General features: G+C 41.0%; 1 protein-coding gene across 1 annotated transcript in view; it reads right to left on the bottom strand.

Moving 5' to 3' along the window:
• Dclk2 (doublecortin like kinase 2) overlaps window positions 1–18,688 on the bottom strand; it is a gene marked incomplete at its 5' end in the record, with an annotated part of 132,935 nt that overhangs the window by 113,034 nt on the left and 1,213 nt on the right. The gene's annotated exons all lie outside the window — the stretch shown is intronic.

Genomic DNA, 18,688 nt, shown 5'->3' with positions numbered 1-18,688 from the left:
CCAAAGCTAGATTTTAGACAGGGGAACTATTCTGCCCTTTTCCTCTGACATTCACCATCTCCTTTTATTTTAAATAGGACCTACTGGTTTTTTCTTTTTTTTCAGAGAACATAGATTACAGGGCGGAAAGCACTCAATGAGGAACTCACACTGAGATCTGGGTTTTATCTTAACCAAATGTGTCAGCTGGGATAACTCATTTCTCCACACCTCTTCCCCCGCACCAGTACCAGGGCTTGAACTCAGGACCTCGTGCTTGTGAGGCAGGAGCAGCCGACATCCCTAGCCCATTCTCCATGCTTTTGACTCTCTGCATCATTAGCCATAAAATGAAATACCAGAACCAGCAGAATTCTAAAGTACTTCTTAATTCCAAAAGTCCATTAATTAATTTTTAAACATCTTATTCTTCTAGAAATAATTATATCAAAAATAGTCATGTAAACAAATTTTAATGTTACTTCCTTCTGAAAATATATTTCAGTCCTAATCAAACTTCCCAGAGCTGACTAAATTAGACTGTTATGAGATTACTTATTCAATTAATGAAGTGCCACAGAAGTGAAGAAAAAGCTTTGACAGCTAAAAGAAACATTCCACAGGCATTTTTTTTTTTTTTTGCTTTAGGAATATAAATCCATTTTATTAGCCAATTAGTTCAATGTTTACTAATTTTTGAGTTCCAATATTTTCAAGATTGTATGTTAAGATACCAAAATTTTCTTTGAAGAAACTCAAAAGTCAAACTCAATTCTTGCAGTCTTCACTTTCTAGCAATAAGAGGGTTATATGCTAACATTTTCTCCCAGATACAACTAAGAAAGAATCCATTATTTTTTTCACATGTCAATTACAAATACTCTTAATATAGTAAATTTTGTATATTATGAATGCTTACAACAAAAATAATGAAAGGGAATTCCCAAGGAAAACCTATTAATAATCAATATTATATTTAATTATTATCATAATGTTCTTAAAATTCTGATTAATGGAGAACTTTAGAAACTCCCAAAGGCACAAGAATTCAGTAACAAATGAAGCATGTAAAAAGGATATAAACTGAAAAGCAACGCCTTTTGTTTATAGGAGGACTCAGGATAACTAGGGAACCAATCATAAGCTTTAACACTACTTTGGTACCACAAAACTGAAATCTAGCTCCACCCCCATCATCTAGGTTTTTCCAGTCTTTATAGGTTCATTTAAATCATTTTCAATAGTATGATCATCGGAGAAAATGGAACGTAATTTTGAAAATAGGGGTCGATTTAATAAAATAGAATTATGCACCATATGTAGGCATTTCATGGACAAAAGCAAACAATTCTTTTGCTTTCATTTTACAGAGAAAGCAACTATCACACAAAAAAGCTCTTCCTATTTTCACATATGATAAAAATTTAGTTATATGTTCTGATCCAAAATATTAACTGGAAGACTAAAGGAATCTTAACAAGAGAAAGAAATTTTTCTGAAAGGGCAGGGAGAAATCAGTCAGCTGAAGGAAAAGAGAAAAAATGGTAAAAACAAACTAAGAGCAAATTTAACAGAGCAGAGTCCCTTGATGCCTACACAGTTTATATATCCATCAGAAAGAAGCACTGCTTTTTAAGTTTAGCTCCATTTTGTTTCCTTACACAGGTTCAGGATGAGAAAAAATAGGTTAAAAAAAAACAAACCCTCTTCTATCGTATAAACCCAAAATATAAATAATGAACAAAATAAAAGGTAAGAAACAGGGGGACCCATGGATGGAAGAGGAAGGGAAGGGGATGAAAAAGGAATTGAGAAGTGTTATATACCTGTACCAGTTCCCCACGAGAATGTAATTATCACCAACCGCAATCAGGTACTAATGAAAATAAAATCTGAAAAAGAAAACCTCTTCATTTGCTAAGTGCAGTTACAAATACATTTTCATTCCTTCCCCCTTTCTCCTCGTGCCTTCATTATGTTTCTATTGTTGTAGACCAGCTGGATAAAAATTTGGCCAAGTTTTGAGCCCCAACACCAGAGTCCCCGCCCGCCCTGCACTGCACTGGCTGACACACACCCTCTCATCTGCGAAGTCCAGACTCTTCCAGCACCACCGCAGGAGCCATGAGGCACCGACCCTCAGGCTGGGTGCTGACACCATACGGAATCCACACTGGCAGTCCTGGCGCCCAGCATTTCAGCACTCAGGTTCAGAACCAACCTGGCCCATGGATCGGTCTTGTATTTCTGTACAGGTACCGGGCACGTAAGTCACTAAAACACAGATGTAAGACCTTGACGACGGTGGCCATTAAGACACCTCCTCAGCCCCCCTTACGTCCCTGCCCAGACTGAACAATCTTCTGGTGGTAATGTTATCACTTATAGACACGCGCCTACCTGGACAGACTATGACAAGAGAACTTGGGGTGCCAGGCTTTCCCTCGCATCCTGTCACCAGACAGATCACACAAGTGTTTCCCACCTTACGCCGAGCTTCCCTTCTGTTCACTCCTCGTCCTACTCCACCTAATGTGCCTCTGGCTGCCGAGGTCCAGAGCAATGAATGCATGTGGATGGGACTAAGGAACATTCTGTCAGATACCAGGCACACACATTGATCAGAGGCAGCCATGCAAACCCACCCAGACTCCTGCTATTGTATAAATTGCTGCTTGCAATTTGTTCCTCCCTGCCAACTTCTTTCCTTCTTCCCAACCTGGTGAGGAGCATCATTTCCTCCTCAGTAAAAACTAGGCATTGTCCTTCACTCTTCCAACACCAAGTTCTGTTCACTCAATCTTAGGAATAGCTCCTCTCTGCCCCACCACCACGACCCACGTTCTACCTTGGTCAAAGAAACAATCTTGTTTTCTGTTCATCTGCCAGCGACATAACAAGTTGTCCAGATGCCAATGCATCTTATGCTACTGACACAAACGAAATGCTCATGAGTCTTAAGGTACTGAAATACTACATATTAGTTCCTTTTCTGTTATTACAACAAAATACTTAAGGCTGGGTAGTTTATATAGAAAGCAGATTATTATTCAAAATTCACAGTTCTCAGGTTCAAGGGTACAATGCCAGCTTCTTCTCACCTCTTGTGGGGTTCATGCCAGGTGGTATCACAATGGTGGCAGTGCACTGAGAGATCACATGGCAAGAGAGGGTACCAGGGGCCTGGAAGGGGCCAGTCTTGCTCCCTTATAAGAATTCATATTCATAGTCTCTCTCTCTCTCTCTCTCTCTCTCTCTCTCTCTCTCTCTCTCTCTCTCTCCAACTGTGGGTCTCTGGCTGAAGAAACTAAGATGTGAACAGAAGCATGAAATAGCTATATAACTTAGGTGTTTTCAAGCATAGTACGGATTTTAAAGTCCTTAATTTCCTTTAAGACTCTTTTTGGGGTAGGGGAGCACTGGGGATCAAACTCAGGACCTGGTGCTTGCAGGCAGGCAGTGGCACCACTGAGCTGAGTCCCCGGCCTCCTTTAACACTCTTTCCAGAAGCAGGACTATGGAGATCTGCTCAAAGACAGCTCTGCGTTACCTCTATTTAGCAGACTGACAAATTACAGTTATGTAATACAATCTCAGTACTTGTGTAGGAAACTGTTAACTTTCACCCTTACCCAACCAAATGAAATGCCTCCTACCTAAGAGGCAAGACGCCTTTAAAAGCTACAAACTCCCCCAGTCTCTTAAACTCTGCAAACCTTCATCCTTACAGTGCATTTCCATCTATGCCAATTTCTCCCACCTCCTTGTCTTCTTCAGTGATGGGACCTTCCAAAGAAGCTCTTCTGCTGGAACCTGGGTTCTTCCCTGCCCTCCTGCCACACTTTCCCTCGCATCCTGTCACCAGACAGATCACACAAGTGTTTCCCTTCTTACACCAACAACCTTCTCTTCTGTTCACTCCTCGTCCTACTCCACCTAATGTGCCTTTGGCTGCCGAGGTCCACAGCATCCTCCTGTGTTTTCCGCTCCATCACCCTCGATCTGTCCCTGGGCATCTCAGACACCCTGCACTCACTGGCTGAACGTGCTGAACCCCATGCACTTCCTCCCTACCTGCCAAGCACAAAGCACCCCTGTCTGTGTGCTTCCACTCAGTGTCTTCGGAGACCACCGGATGGCAATCATAATTCTCCGCCTTTCACTTCCTACGATCTCATTTCTCTCAGCTTGCGTCTGAATTCTTTGGTGGCGTCTTCTGTCTGCTTTGCAGGGTCCTCTTTCCCCACTCAGGCAGACAGGCCTTGCCTTCCTTACACTCCCGCTGGCCCAGAGCTTCAACCGTCTCCAGCCCAGGCCTTCACTCTGAGTCGAATCACTTGTCCACCATCTCTACACTACAATCTGCAGGAACCTCACCTGCTAGTGTTTACAGCTGACTCGCCTCTCATTATCACCACTGTGACTTTCCCCTGTTCTCTTCTTGAATTCTCCAGTGAATTGAAGGACAGCACCTCCTATGTAGCTGCCTAATGAGAAACTAAGACTCCTCCTTTCCCCACATTCAACACAATTGGAAAAACAGCCAGCTGGGTCTCTGCATCTCTGGAAACCAGTGCCTTATATTCTGCCTTCTCTCTTTTCCCCTACATTAAACTGGCTTTGTTCAAATACCCAGGCCTCACACCCTCAGTGTTCACACAGCTGTCACACAAAAGTATTAAACAGATATCTAGTAAGCTGATATCTACAAGATGCTATTAGGATAAAAATTCCTCTGCTCAGCAGTATTTCCAGCGTCAACTCCCCTTACTTTCCACAAGTACCATTAATTAGTGACTCTAAGTCTATTTTGGGTTGAAATAACAAAATACCTGAGTCTGGGAATCTTATAAAGAAAAGAAGTTTCTTTAGTTTATGGCCCTGGAGGGCAGAAGCTCCACACACAGTGGCCCTGCCCCGTGTGGGTGGCTTCTTATGAGGGCCTTCTGGCTGTGTTCCAACATGGCAGATGGCAGATGGCATCCACGGCAGAAGCCCATGTGAGACAATGCATAAGGTGAGGTGAAGGGAGAGACTAGGATCACGGTTTTATAACAACCTGGTCCTGAAGAAAATAACTCATTCTGACCAAGTTGCATTAATCCCTTCTGAGACAGTGACCCTGAGCCCTTAAGGCCCCACACTGGGCTACATTAGAGAATTAAGCCTTAACATGAGTTTGGTAGGAACAAACCACATTCAAATCGGAGCACTGTCAGGCCAGTGCAGTTGCAATGTCCTTCCACACTTACACTTCTTATTCGCATTTCTTCTTCTATGCATAATAACTCACTCTCCCCTCCCCTTGCTTCTTTTAAAACTTATCAAGACGAAATGCTGCCGAGGAAGTAAAGCAATGATTTTCTTACATCGAAAGGATTCTGAAGTCAGCACTTAGGCAAAACAGATTGACATTATCTATTGCTAAATTATCAACATTCATATCCCATGACCCAGAAATTCATCCCAGTGCAGTTCATTCTCACAGGCCACACCCACAGGCACACGAAGTACTTAATAACTAAAGATGCAATTAGTCTACATGCCAACAGGAGATTAGATTATAGTGTGGTTACGTAATGTACTACTATACAGTAATGAAAATGAATAAATGGAAGTTATGTGCAACAATTTGGATTTGATAAACAGTTGCTAAAGTTGCTTCACCAAACACTTCCCACCGTGAGTGCCTCAGCACAGGCCCAAAAGCAACGGAGTCAACTGATCAAGAGCTGAACTCTCCAAAACGTATGAGCCAAAATAAACCTTTAAGTCAATCCTCTTAGGTATTTTGTTACAGCAATGGAAAGCTCACTGATGATGAGCAAAACCTGTGGAACAGGATTCTATTTCTATAATACTTATAACAGAAGAAATAAGACCATCAACTAGGGATGTCTTTCACAGGTGGTAAAAATATAAAAGCATGTCTTCAGAGGAAAAATTATGATATTGTATTGAAATCTGATATGAAGCATGATGGGTATGAAATAAACCCAAGTAAAAACAAAAATGCTTATCTTATTTTCAACTGCATTGAGATGTGCTGGTGGCCTCTTGTGTTGGAAAGCAAAATCAGTTGCATATACTATAGATTTGTAGCAATGTGTAAAAGAGGAGCGTTTGGCAACATTTGTGTGGTAGGAAGAACTAGTACACACTGTTCTACCGTCCTGACAATACACAGGCAGTGGTGTATCTTGGAGGCTCCTATTAATTCTGTGTAGACCACTCCATGAAATAGACATGGAAGAAAAATTTTTGCAGAAATACATGACAGTGAGCTCTAAAAATTGCACTGTGGGGTTTTCTTTTCTTTTTTGGTAGTCCAGCCTGGCCTCAAATTTACTACATAACCCAGGCCAGCCTTGGACTTGCAATCCTCCTGTCTCAGCCTCTCTAGTGCAGTATTTTACAATAGTAAATATACTCATGTTTAAAAAGAAACTACAAGAGTCAGGCTATTCTCAGCTTGGGGGAAGAAAGAGTTCTAAGAAAAAGGGAAGAGCTTCTCAAAAGCTGGTAATATTCTAATTCTTGACAGTGCTAGTCATCTCAAAAGAGTTTGTGTAGTTCACTGAGCTGTGTGTGTAAGCTTTATGAACTTCCTGCAGGGATATTTAACAACAGAAAATAAAAAAAATTTTAATTGTCATACTTAGCTCTTTCGGTACACTGAGCTACATGTATTCATTTATCATAACCATTCTTTGTCTCTCCCAATGGCTAAAATTTCTCTATGAACTGGAAGATTTTGGTGCATAAGCCAGACGCCAGTATCTCAACCCAGCTGAACAAAAACAGAATCATTGCAAGGTGATTCTCCACATGTAAGTAAGGCCTTTAATTTTACAACTGACTCTGAAAACAGTCTCTAGCTACAGATGATTACCTTCAATAGAAACTCCTTCAAAACACTGACCATACCTTCTTTATGTTATCAACACCTAGCTCAGTATCTCGTGCACAAACAGAAGTTTGTGTTCAAGATGACCTTATGTGTGCCAAGGTTAGGATCTGTATTGTTTCTAGACAAAATACACAATGCAGCTCTTTACACAAAGTGACCCAGAGTAGCTCCAGAACAAGCTCACAAAACACATGGCTGAGATACTCAAGTCATGTCAGTCTCATCAATCCATCAAAAGGCAGTGAGAGTCTGGAGGTGCAATGCATTGGCTGAACCAAACTTTGCGTTGTAGTTATCTGTTTGGGGGGATCACTTGGGTTCAATCCTTAGCACGTGTGCCCATGCACACAAACACGCATGCCCAAAATCGTCAGGTGTCATGGTACCTGCCCATAATCCCACCACTCTAGATGGCTGAGGCAGGAGGACTGCAAGGTCCAAGCCCAATATAGGTGACTTAGCAAGGACCTGTCTCAAAACAAAATAACCGGGCTGGGGATGCAGCTCTGTGAGAAGGGCCTGAGTTCAATCCTCAGTACCATAAAAGGAAAACCCTAAAACTAGCAGAAATGAGATTTTTCTGTTATCTACCAACTGTTTTTCACTTCAGACCACTAAAACATCATGAGCCCAGGATACTCTGGTGACCAATAAATGCAATGTGCCTTTAATCAGAGAGTGTGTGCGTGCACTCACTTAACAGCTGCATCACAGTAATTTCTAAATATTTAAAAATCTCCACTGTTCGATATTAACCCTTTGCAGATGTATGGTCTGCTAACATTACAGTCTGCCTTGTCACTCTGGTGTTTCACTGCTATGCAAATGCTTTGTTTGACGTAGTCCCACTTGTCTATCTAAAAACTGATTACAAAGCCCAATGACATGAAAAATTCCCCTACATTTTTTTCTAGGAGTGCTACAGTCTCAGGTATTACATTTAAATTTTCCCTCCATTTTGAGCTGATTTTTGCGTATGATGTTTTAAAAAAAGATACAGGTCTAATTTCATTCTTTTGCATGTGGCTATCTAGTTTTCCACAACTATTTACAGAAAAACCTTCCATTTGCTCTTTATGTATTTTAGGTATTCTAATTAAAGATCATTTGGCCATATATGTGTGGATTATTTCTGGCTGCTTATTCTGTTCCATTGGTCTATATATCTATTTTCTTGCTAATGTCAGATTGTTAATTCATGTCTGTATTATACTTTGAGTTGTGATGGCTCTAGTGCTGTCCCTCTTTCTCTAGACTGATTTGGTTCTTTGGAGTCTTTCGTCATTCAACACAAGTATTAGGATGGTTGTATCAGCCAGCTTTCCCACCGCTGGGACAAAATGCTTGTCATATGCAACTTAGAGGAAGAAATGGTTTATTCATTCACAGTTTCAAAGGTGTCAGTCTATGGCCCACTGGTTACGCTGCTGTGAATATGAGATGAAGCAGAACACTGAAGAGCTGCTAGCTCCATCACAACTGGGAACCAGAGGCCAGGAGAAGAGCACCAGTCGGACAGGCACAAGCCAGAGGCCTCCAGTGACCAACCTATAACTGGTCCATACAGCATACTCAGCCATGAACATCGGTGGATCAAGCCACTGATGAGTACAGGTTCCTCATAATCCAGTCACCTTTCCAGGAGTCTCTTAATCCAGTCAAACTGACAAACTTAACCATCACAATTGTTTTTCACTTTCTATTAAAAATGCCATTGGGAGGGCCTGGGATTTAGCTCAGTGGTTGTGCCGCCTGACTCAAAGCGCAAGGTACCAAGTTTGATTCCCAGTACCTCACCCCAAATGCCACTGGGATTTTGATTGCAGTTGTACTGAATCTGTAAATCATTTCAGGCAACATGAAAATTTTAATAGTACTAAGTCTTCTGCTACTTTAACTTCTTTCATCAGCGTTTTGTAGTTTCTGGAGTACAAGCGTTCCATCTTGGTTGAATTTATTCCTAAGTATTTTATTCTTTTTAATGCTACGTGGGAATACTTTCTTAAATTCTTTTGATAGCTTGTTTATAGAAATCCAACCAATTTTTTGTATGTTGATTTCGTATCCCCAGCTTTACTGATTTCTTTATTAGTTCTAATAATCTGTGGTGTTTTTAGGGTTCTCTCCATAAAACATGTCATCAGCAGACAAATTTTTACTTTTTGTTTTTTCATCTGCATGCTTTTTACTCCTTTTTCCTAACTGCTCATGTTAGGACTTCTAGTACTATGCTGAATATTTCAGAGACAAGGTGCTCATCCTTACCCCGTTCCTGAACTTAGAAAACACATCTTTTGAGTTTTTCACCACTGAATTTCATGTTGGCTGTGGGCTTTTCACTTCTGGTCTTTATTATTTTGAGGTAAATTCTCCTACATCTAGTTTAGTGAGAGTTTTTATTTTATCATGAAAAAGTACTGGATTTTGTCAAGTACACTTTCTGCATTCTGTAACTAATTGAGCAGATCATGTGACTTTTTTATCCTTCAATCTAAAAAATATATGAGAAATAGTGAAAACTCCAATTAAAAACAAGCAAAGAAGTTGTTTTGGAGGGGATGCTATATGTGCATTTTTGTTGGGGTTTTTTGGTTTTATTTCTGGAGATCAAACCCTGTGCTAACTATACTCTGTGTCATGGAGCTACACTCCACAGCAAGCAAAGGATCTAAATAACATTTCTCCAAAGAGTACACATAAATAACAAACAGGTATAAGAAAAGGCTCAACCCTCACTAATCACAGAAATGCAGACACACAGAGTTATTGCCTCGCCCCTATCAGGATGATTACAAAAAACTTTAAAAAAAAAAAAAAACCCAAAGATAATAAGTATTATAGTAAATGCAGAGAAACTGTAACCCCACTGCATGTTGGTAGGAATGTGAAATGGTGCAGATGCTATGGAAAATAATTAGCAGGTTTTTCAAAAAGTAAAAGAATTACTAGGCTATAGGTATAGCTCAGGAGTGCTAGCATGCGCAAGGCCCTAGCTTTAATCCTCACTACCAAAAGTAAAGAGAAATATCATATGATCCAGCCATAAAAAGCTGCTGTTAAAAAAGATAAGTAAAGAAAATGGAAAGATATCCCCTGCTCCTGGGTAGGAAGAATCAACATGGTTAAAATGGCCATACTATCAAAACTGCTATACAGATTCAATGCAATGCCAATTGAAATTCCAACACTATATTTCACAGAACTAGAAAAAAGATAAGTAGTTACATGCTATCTTACATAGGACATGTCAACATCAGCAGTGTTAACCTGCTTTTCTGTAAGTCACTGTAAAGCCTGTCATCCACCTCTGTTGAAGTATTTATATTTAACATGGCCAACTGGTTTGTAGTTATAAACTACCCTGTTTTTTGTAAGAAAAATTCAGTTACACAACTCTGGGTACTGAGACTGTAACTCTTGGAATAGAAGCAAGTTAAGAACCTCATGATAAAGGAAAAACTGCTTGCAAGGCTAAAGTACAGATTCTTCATGCTTAGAGAAGAGCCACACAGACATGCACAAGCATGTGTGCATGCACACACCATACACACACACACGCAAACACACACAAATGCAGTAATGCAGAAAAGGGAAGACTAAGAGGAAAGAAAACACAGGCGAACACAGTAGGTCTAATATTAGAAAAAAACCTCAGGAAACTAAATGCTTCCTTAACTTCCAAAGCGAAGGGAGAAAATTCTTATGAGAGAATGTGACCAAGGAAAATATACTCAGGCGTGTTTGTATCTCCAAGATGGCTCAATGTCCTTCATCAAATACGACACCTGGAGATAGGAAGATTACAATCCAGATGTGTATCTGCAGCTGAATCACATCCCAGATGGGTTTTCATGTCCAGCTGGTTACGAAAAATACAGGGTGGGACAAAGTTAGACAGATTTATTAGTTTGTTGTAGAAAACAACACAATTAAGCTTCCTACCCAAACTGTTCAGTGGTCAGAATTTGAGGTTTATAGGAATCAGTAAAGTAACACATGACGCACACTCTGGCCTGGATGTTGTTCCCACTCTGCCCTTGTCTGCAGTGTCTCTTCACTGCTGTGTTCACTTGCTGAGGACACAAATGATGAGGGCTTTGATCCATGAGACCAACTCTCATTCAACACACCTGAAGGCAAGTGACCCAACAAAATCATCTCCTAAAGTCACACCAGGCTGTCCCAGTGCCCCAAGAAAGAGGCACAAACGCTACCCACGCATGGCAATGCCTATGAAGAGGTATGCCCACACCTCCGTGTTTCAGCAAAGAACTCTGGGAGCAGAGTAACTTAAAAACCAACGAAATTACCTAGAAGTGAAAACAAAAACCCTCTTCTCTAAGAAAGAGATTATACATAATCTCCTGGTATGATAAAACCCACAGACTGGACCCATGTTCTGCTTTTTTGTTCCTTACAATGGGGTCAAACATATTCACAATGGAAATTTTAATTCTGTGTTTCTTCTGCTGTAACGTAAAATATTTTTAACAACCCTGCTCTAAAACAGCTGTCTGAATGATGGCTTCTAAGTGAAGTACGGCCACAGCACTCAGTGTCCAAAGCCCCGATTCTTGGCCATCACGGGGTGCAACCCTGCCAGGAGTCCATCAGGAAAAAGAGAAGTAAACTCAATGTATGTGAAAGACATGCTCACATTAGGTTAAGACCACAGGACATGACTTTATTCCGCAAGAACAAAAGTTCATTAGTGTAAAACTGAGTCATTTCATGGCATTCTAGAAGACAGCACATCATACAGTATCCAGAACTATGATCAGTCACACTGGGGACCAATTCCATTTAAGCAAGCAGTATCTGTAGCCTTCTATCGCTACTTTAAATATTTATTAGTGATGCATTTTGGTCAGTACTTACAGTGTCCATCTATTTGGATTATATGGTATAAAGACCTTTGCATAAGCACATCTTTCACACAGTATTTATAAACAATTAAATGACAATGTAATTAAAGTAATGATGGCAATCCTGGGCTTCTGCAATTGGCTGTTAGATTTCTATATTGTTTGCTTTTGGGTCTTGTGTATGAGTGTGCATTGTGTAAATCTGTATGTGTTGAGTACTGGGCAGACACTATAGCTGAACCACACCTCTAACCTTATGTATTTTTTCTCTGTTCTGGGGAATTTGTTTTGATTTTGCTTTACTGTAGATTGAACCCAGGGTCTTCCCACTGAGCTACATCCCCAAGCTTTTTTTGAATTTCTTTTATTTTTGAGACAGGGACTCACTCCATAACTAAGTTGCTCAGGCTGGGCTCGAATTTGCAATCCTCTTGCTTCAGCCTCTCAGCGTGTTGGGATTACAAGTGTGCAACACTGTACCCAGCTTGTTTTTTTATTTATAAGTGGACCAAACATGGCTCATGTTTGAGAAACAACTGCAATCTCAGTTGGACAGAAGGAATAACTTCTAATATTCCACAGAATGGTAAGATAACTATGGTTGACAATAATCAATATTTCACCATAACTAGTAGAGAGGATTTTGAATGTTTGCAGCACAAAAAACGATAAACGTCTAAAGTGAAAGATGCCAATTACTCTGAACTGATCATTACACACTGCATTCATGTATTGAAATGTCACTCTCTGCCCCAGAAATGTGTACAACTGCTGCATGTGAACAAATATACACAATACTGCAAGTACCATAAGAATGTTGAGAGGTCTTCCAACTGAAATTTGAATAACAACATTTGTAAATAAACTGGCTCATACTTAGGACACAGGATTAGTACTTATTGACTCACCACCTAAAAGGGTAAAATTTTCCTCGACATCCAAAGACTTCTGCTTAACACTTTCTTCCTTTGTGCTTTATTCTGGTTATGAGTTTAAAAGAGACATTTAGTGCCCCGCTTTAAGCAGTAATCATAATGGCTCAAAAAGATTCAGTACAAGTGAAGGGTTCAGAAACCAGATGTTTGCTCAAAAAAATAAGAAATAAAAAAAAGAAGTGCTATTCAGAAGATGGGAGAGGAGAGAAAATAGAGGAAAACATGATCGCTCTTTCCAGACATCTGACAGACCTGGATACACACAGAGGCTGAGGGGTTGGCGGAGTGGTTCGGTGGAAGAGCACATGCTCAGCAGGTGTGAGGCCCCGAGTTCCATCCCCAGGACACACAAAAAAGAAAACCAGGGTCAAGAATTTAGCTCAGTGGTTCCGCTGCCTGCCTCCCAAGCACAAGGTCCGAGTTCGATCCCTGGTACAAAAAACAAAACAAAACAAAACAAGAAAACCAAAGAGCAGCAGCAAATGAGCCTCATGCAGCTACAAATGGTCCTTCTAGAATTAGAGGAAAGAAGTCACAGGATGCAAATTTTGTTGTAAGATGCTGTAGACCACTAACATTTATCAAGCAGCTTCTGGTGCTGTCAATGCTATGCATTTAAATACTTTGCACAATTATTGTGGAACTTGGCAGCTATCAGCTTTGAGCACTAACAAGAGACAAGTACACAGTGCTATTTTCTGTTTTCTCCACACAGCCTTCATGAACATAAGCTTAATTAATAGTCAATTTCTTGATTATTCAGGTGAGGCAAACACTATTAAAGAGATTAAAATGATGAGTAAGGGTATGAAAGAAAAGGATATTAAACACTTCCTCTGAGAAACAATCATTGTTATTTAAAAAGTAACCGTAATCTGAAGTTTGCAAAATATTCTCTAAGGAAAAGATCAATAAACATTTTAAAATGTCTTTTATGATATTTGGTTACAAGTGATTATAATGTAACTTAAACAAAAGATAATGGCTGGAGATTTAGGTCGGCCCAAGGTGATGAGTTCCATCCCTGGTACCAAAAAAACAAAAACAAAAACAAAAAAAAAAGACAATGAACATAAATTAATCTCACCAAACCAATGTTTCCCCATTGCCTCAGGCTATAAAGCAATAGCTTCTGACAAATTACAATATAACAAACATTCTGCTTTAGGTATTAGAAAACACGGGTGATGAGACATTTGAATTAGGATTAAAAATTATATGTTTTAGGGCTGGGGATTTAGCTTAGTGGCACCGTTCCTGCCTAGCAAGTGCAAGGTCCCGAGTTCTAATCCAGTACGTCTATTTGGACCTCAAATACCCTCAACTAGATTGCAAAGGCTGTCTAGAAGTAAAGAGCAATGCTGTCAGCATGGGAAAGATTACGAATTAGATCTCAGGTTTTGGCTACAATGTCCCTTCCTCCGAGGAGCGTTCTCCATCACTTCCGCCAATCTGGCCTCCAGTCCCCTCACCACCACTGTTTACAGCCCTTTTTCTGGAACCATCTGGTGTAGGTTCACTGTCCCTCTGCCCAGAACGTGAGCTCCGTGAGGGAAGAGACCATTGCCCAACATGTGGAATGATGCCTTGCACAATCTGCCCTCTATTCCTATTAATTGTCTGAGGCCAACTGCCCAGAGGTCTGAGGAGAAACCACAGAGATGTGATATTTGAAACAGGCTTTGAAGAATCTAGAGGTCTGACAGATAAAAAAGGCTTTGTAGATCTAAGTTTCCATGTTAAACTGCCATATATGTTGTTGATTGATATACAAATATCTCATGAGATTTAAGCTTCTTTTCCATAACAAGTTCCAAAATCTCAGTTTCTATTTTTTTTTTAATCTACCTTTGAGGGGAGGTATATTAGTAAGGGCTTACTAGAGTAACAGTCCATATACATTTTTTTTTCAAGGCAGGCTTACAATGGCCTCCCAGAGTCAGATGTGGAAAACTGTGAAAGGGCTGCCTGCGCCCCAGAGATCCAAACGATCCAGTCAAAGGTGGAAGACCTGGAGCTCACCGCAGAGTCCTACTGGAACCTGAAGGGTCTCTGTCAGAAAGCTGAAGGGTGAGCTGGGAGGCTGAGGAGTCTGCATTGGAAGACAGAGGCTCCAAGCCAATGGTGAAGACTGGACCTTCTCTGAGGAAATCACAGCAAGACCTCCTCTTTCCCTTTTTATTCCATTCAGGCGGCAAGCCTATTGGCTGCCGTCAGTCACAGCTAGAGTAGGTCTTCTATGGTCATAAACCCCTTCAGCCACACCCAGAGCTGTGCTGATCATATCAGTTGGGCCTTTCCTACTCAAGTTGACACAACAGTTAACTATCACGAGGGATACCAAGTATGATCTGAGATTTGATGGAGGTTCATTTTTATTTAAAAACTCTCAGTAGTTTGACCGAACAACTTCAAAGAGACTGACCTAGCCAGATAGGTGCACTGAGAGAGATCTGGTAGGAGGAACTTGGGTGCTGGATTTCTTCTGATTCTTAAATGTTCAAGTTAACTGAATGAAGGAACCAAAGTATTGCTTATCAAAATGACCAAAATTATCTCACATGCCACAAATACAGCTTCCTGAGTGAAGCACAGACATAACAAGTGACACTGTACTTTGGAATGAGAGAGGCAGAGCTGTAAATGTCTTTGGCCCTTGGTAAACACTTAACCAGAGCCCCACACCCCACTCCCTGTTCAACAGTGGGACATACACAGCCTTGGCAGTGTCCTAGAAGTCAGGATCTGGCCAGGGAAAGGAAGGCCAACTCCTGATACACTCTAAATAACCACTCTGGTAAGAGAAGGGTACATGGGATTAAAACAAAAAGGATGCCAGAGAGAGAATCTACCAACCTCCCACTCTACAGAAAATGACACAGAGACTATGTACCGTTTTTGTCAAATCCACGGTCAGAAGAACCCAGCAATCCTAACTTGGTCAGACATTATTTCTACTATCCTTGGTTACTTCTTGGAGAACATCAACATTTACAAACACAGTCAGAATGCTCCACAGGAAAGAAGACTCATGGAATACAAGTAAAACTAGGTGCCGTGACACAACCCTGTACAAAAGAACCTAAAAACACATCTTCTGGACATCCTGGCTGCCCATGAGAGATATTCCAAGCCTGGCACACCCATGACTTCAGCTCAGCCTGATTTTCCCAACACAGACTGCTGGAAACCACAGTCCCCTGAGGACAAGAGCAGGTCCCAATCCAGTTGGAAAGAACAAACAGGATTGTAGGGACGCAGGGCATTGATTCAGTGAAATTAATCCAGCCATGCGGATAAATCGACACCCTGAAGGTTGGTTTAGTGTAGTGCTAGATGAGTGCAGCTAACACTACAACAGTTTCCAGTCTCCAGAGGCTCTCAAGGTCAAGGGCAGAAGGCAAACATCTGGGCCATGCAAATTTCTTTTGTCGGCTAAGCTCAATGGGACTGTGACTCTGAATGAGCGCTCAGCCTGCTGCCTTGGGTCACTGCTTTCTATTCCTAGCTGGGAACATTTAGAAAAAAACAGTATCACCTAAAGTACAACTTCTGTAGAATGAAGAGGCAGAGGACAGAAGGTTTGAACATAATGGTGTAAAATACCAAGATCTTCATTAAAACCAACTGACTCAAGAGAAAAACAATTAAAATGAGACAAGGCAATTTTGGCAACCTAGGCAGTACTTTGGACTTCTTTTAATTGACAATAGCTTCAGATTGCCGGTTCTTCTGTGGGATAAATCTGAACATTTGAACACAGTTTCAGCTAAAAGTCGAAACTATTTGTATCGAATTGGTATTAAGCATTGATGGTTATTTCTTTTCTGGAAAAATGCATCACTGTAAGAGAATCAATTCATTTTGTGGAAATTCAAGAACTACACAAAGATCCACTATCAGAGAATTCTATCATGTCAAAAGAAAGAACTGCTCAAAGTTTTTCTTTTGCAGTGATCTTGGTATGTTGCAACTGCTTGAATCAAGTGGTCAACACCACAGAAACATTCGCTGTGCAAATATCTGCTGTAACTACGTCATTATCAATCACGTTGCATTGTAACTGGACTCTACATATAGTATCAGTGAATGAATGAGTTGAAGGAAATCTGTCAAACATCAATCTGTAGTTGAAACTACAGTTTAATAACTGGATCCACAAGGCCATGCATTCCCTGAGTAATGACAGACTCAAATGTCATTTGTACTTCAATACACAATAGTTGTCCTGGTCACCTCTCCCATGATGATTTTCATCTTTGAAGTACCTTAACTTTGCACAGCAAATACACTGTTAAAATCACTTTGGTGAAGGACATTAAAATCATTGACCCCCCCGCAACAAGAGCCTGTAACAAGATCATAAGTACAGTACCACAGGCATTTCCTTGACCCTCCCACAGTTATTACTCCGACGAAGTCAGAAAACTGGTGACTCAGGTTAGAAGCATCCAATGTTGCCTTTACAGATGCAGTATGACATAATCAAACAGAGCCAAGGGGGCCTTTCAACACAGCTCCCTCATTGCACTTACTCTCAGGTAGTCTTTTTAATTCCTTCTGAAGCCCATAAAACCAGAACACAGGATTGACCACGAGAATGTGCATGCATGCACGCACACACATGCACACACACACACACACACACTGAACAATTCTAGCTAAGTCGTCATCTTGCCAGAACAAAGAGAATTATTATTAATTATTATTGGTACTGGGGATTGAAACAAGGAGAATTTTTGATAATGGGCTAAAGAAGCTCAGTCACTTTCAGGATTGCTCATTACTTTATATTTATTTATCAGGAGTCAACTCTAGATGAAAAGGCCTATGAGACAGGCGCTGTAACAACACACCTTAAATTTTCTCATCTGTAAAATGGACACAATGCCCTCAGAACATGAGCAAGCTGAAATAATGTAAGAAAAATGCCTGGCTCACCTGTAAGTATCTTCCCCTACCAAGCCCGTATTGCTAGGACTACACGAATATAAAATTGGGATTAAGAAAGGTACATGAGAGCTAACTCCATGGAAACACGCAGTCAGCACATACTTGGGTTCGGCCTGATACTTCTGGGTGTTTTTCAAAGCTGGGAACAGTTCTTAACTACTAATCATTATTTTTTCTCCCCGAAAGGAAAAGAGTAAATATTTCAAGAATTCAAGAATGACCCAACTTACAACGAAGTAGTCCCTTGGAGTGATGCACGACTGCTGCGCCAAGATTACTAATTTATAACAAGTCCTAGCCGCTGATTCCAATCACCTCTACCATTCTAACGACCCTCACCACGGAGGAGGCAGGGCTTATGGGTAGTGATTCTCATTTCCAGATGATAAAACGTGGAAATCCCTTCCGCACCGCGGTTCTCAATCCTGGCTACTCATTAAAATCACTTGGGGCGTTTTCAAAATTTGAGATGCCAAAATCACATCTCAAACCCCATATATAAGTAATGTTTAGGCGGGAAAGGCCGGGAAAGTTTTTTTTTTGTTGTTTTTTTTAGGTCTCTAGTGATAGTCAAAGGAAGCCAGGTTGATGACTGCTATCTAGGATCGCTGCTCCTGACCTCAGCTGACTTCTAGAGCAAGCCAAACCAAGAACGCCAACCTAGAGCGTTTCACGGCCCCAACTTCGGCGTAGAGCAGGTACAACAGGGTCCCCTACACTGGAACAGCACAGGTGCCTACGTTGGGGCACACAAGAGGACCTCATGAACCAGGGGGTTACCCAGCTCCTTAGAGTTTGCATGTCAACAAAGATAAATAAGTCATTCTTAAGGGGCTCCACTAATGCCTACATTTAATCTCTGACCACCAGAATATTTTAAATTTTTTCCTTTTTAAGAGTAAATGTCTTGGGAAAGAAAGAGAATATGCGGACAAGGGACCCTCCACACCCTCCAAGCCCTAGGGAAGCAGGGGGAAGCGCGCAGCCTAGGAAGCGGCCCGCAGGCTCCCGAGCAAGCGCAGGGCCGCTGCACCTGCCGGCCGCAC

The sequence above is a fragment of the Fukomys damarensis genome, unplaced genomic scaffold, assembly GCF_012274545.1.
Source record: "Fukomys damarensis isolate Sample0158 unplaced genomic scaffold, DMR_v1.0_HiC HiC_scaffold_38, whole genome shotgun sequence".
Classification (NCBI taxonomy): domain Eukaryota; kingdom Metazoa; phylum Chordata; class Mammalia; order Rodentia; family Bathyergidae; genus Fukomys; species Fukomys damarensis.
This window is presented reverse-complemented; position numbering and strand designations above follow the sequence as displayed.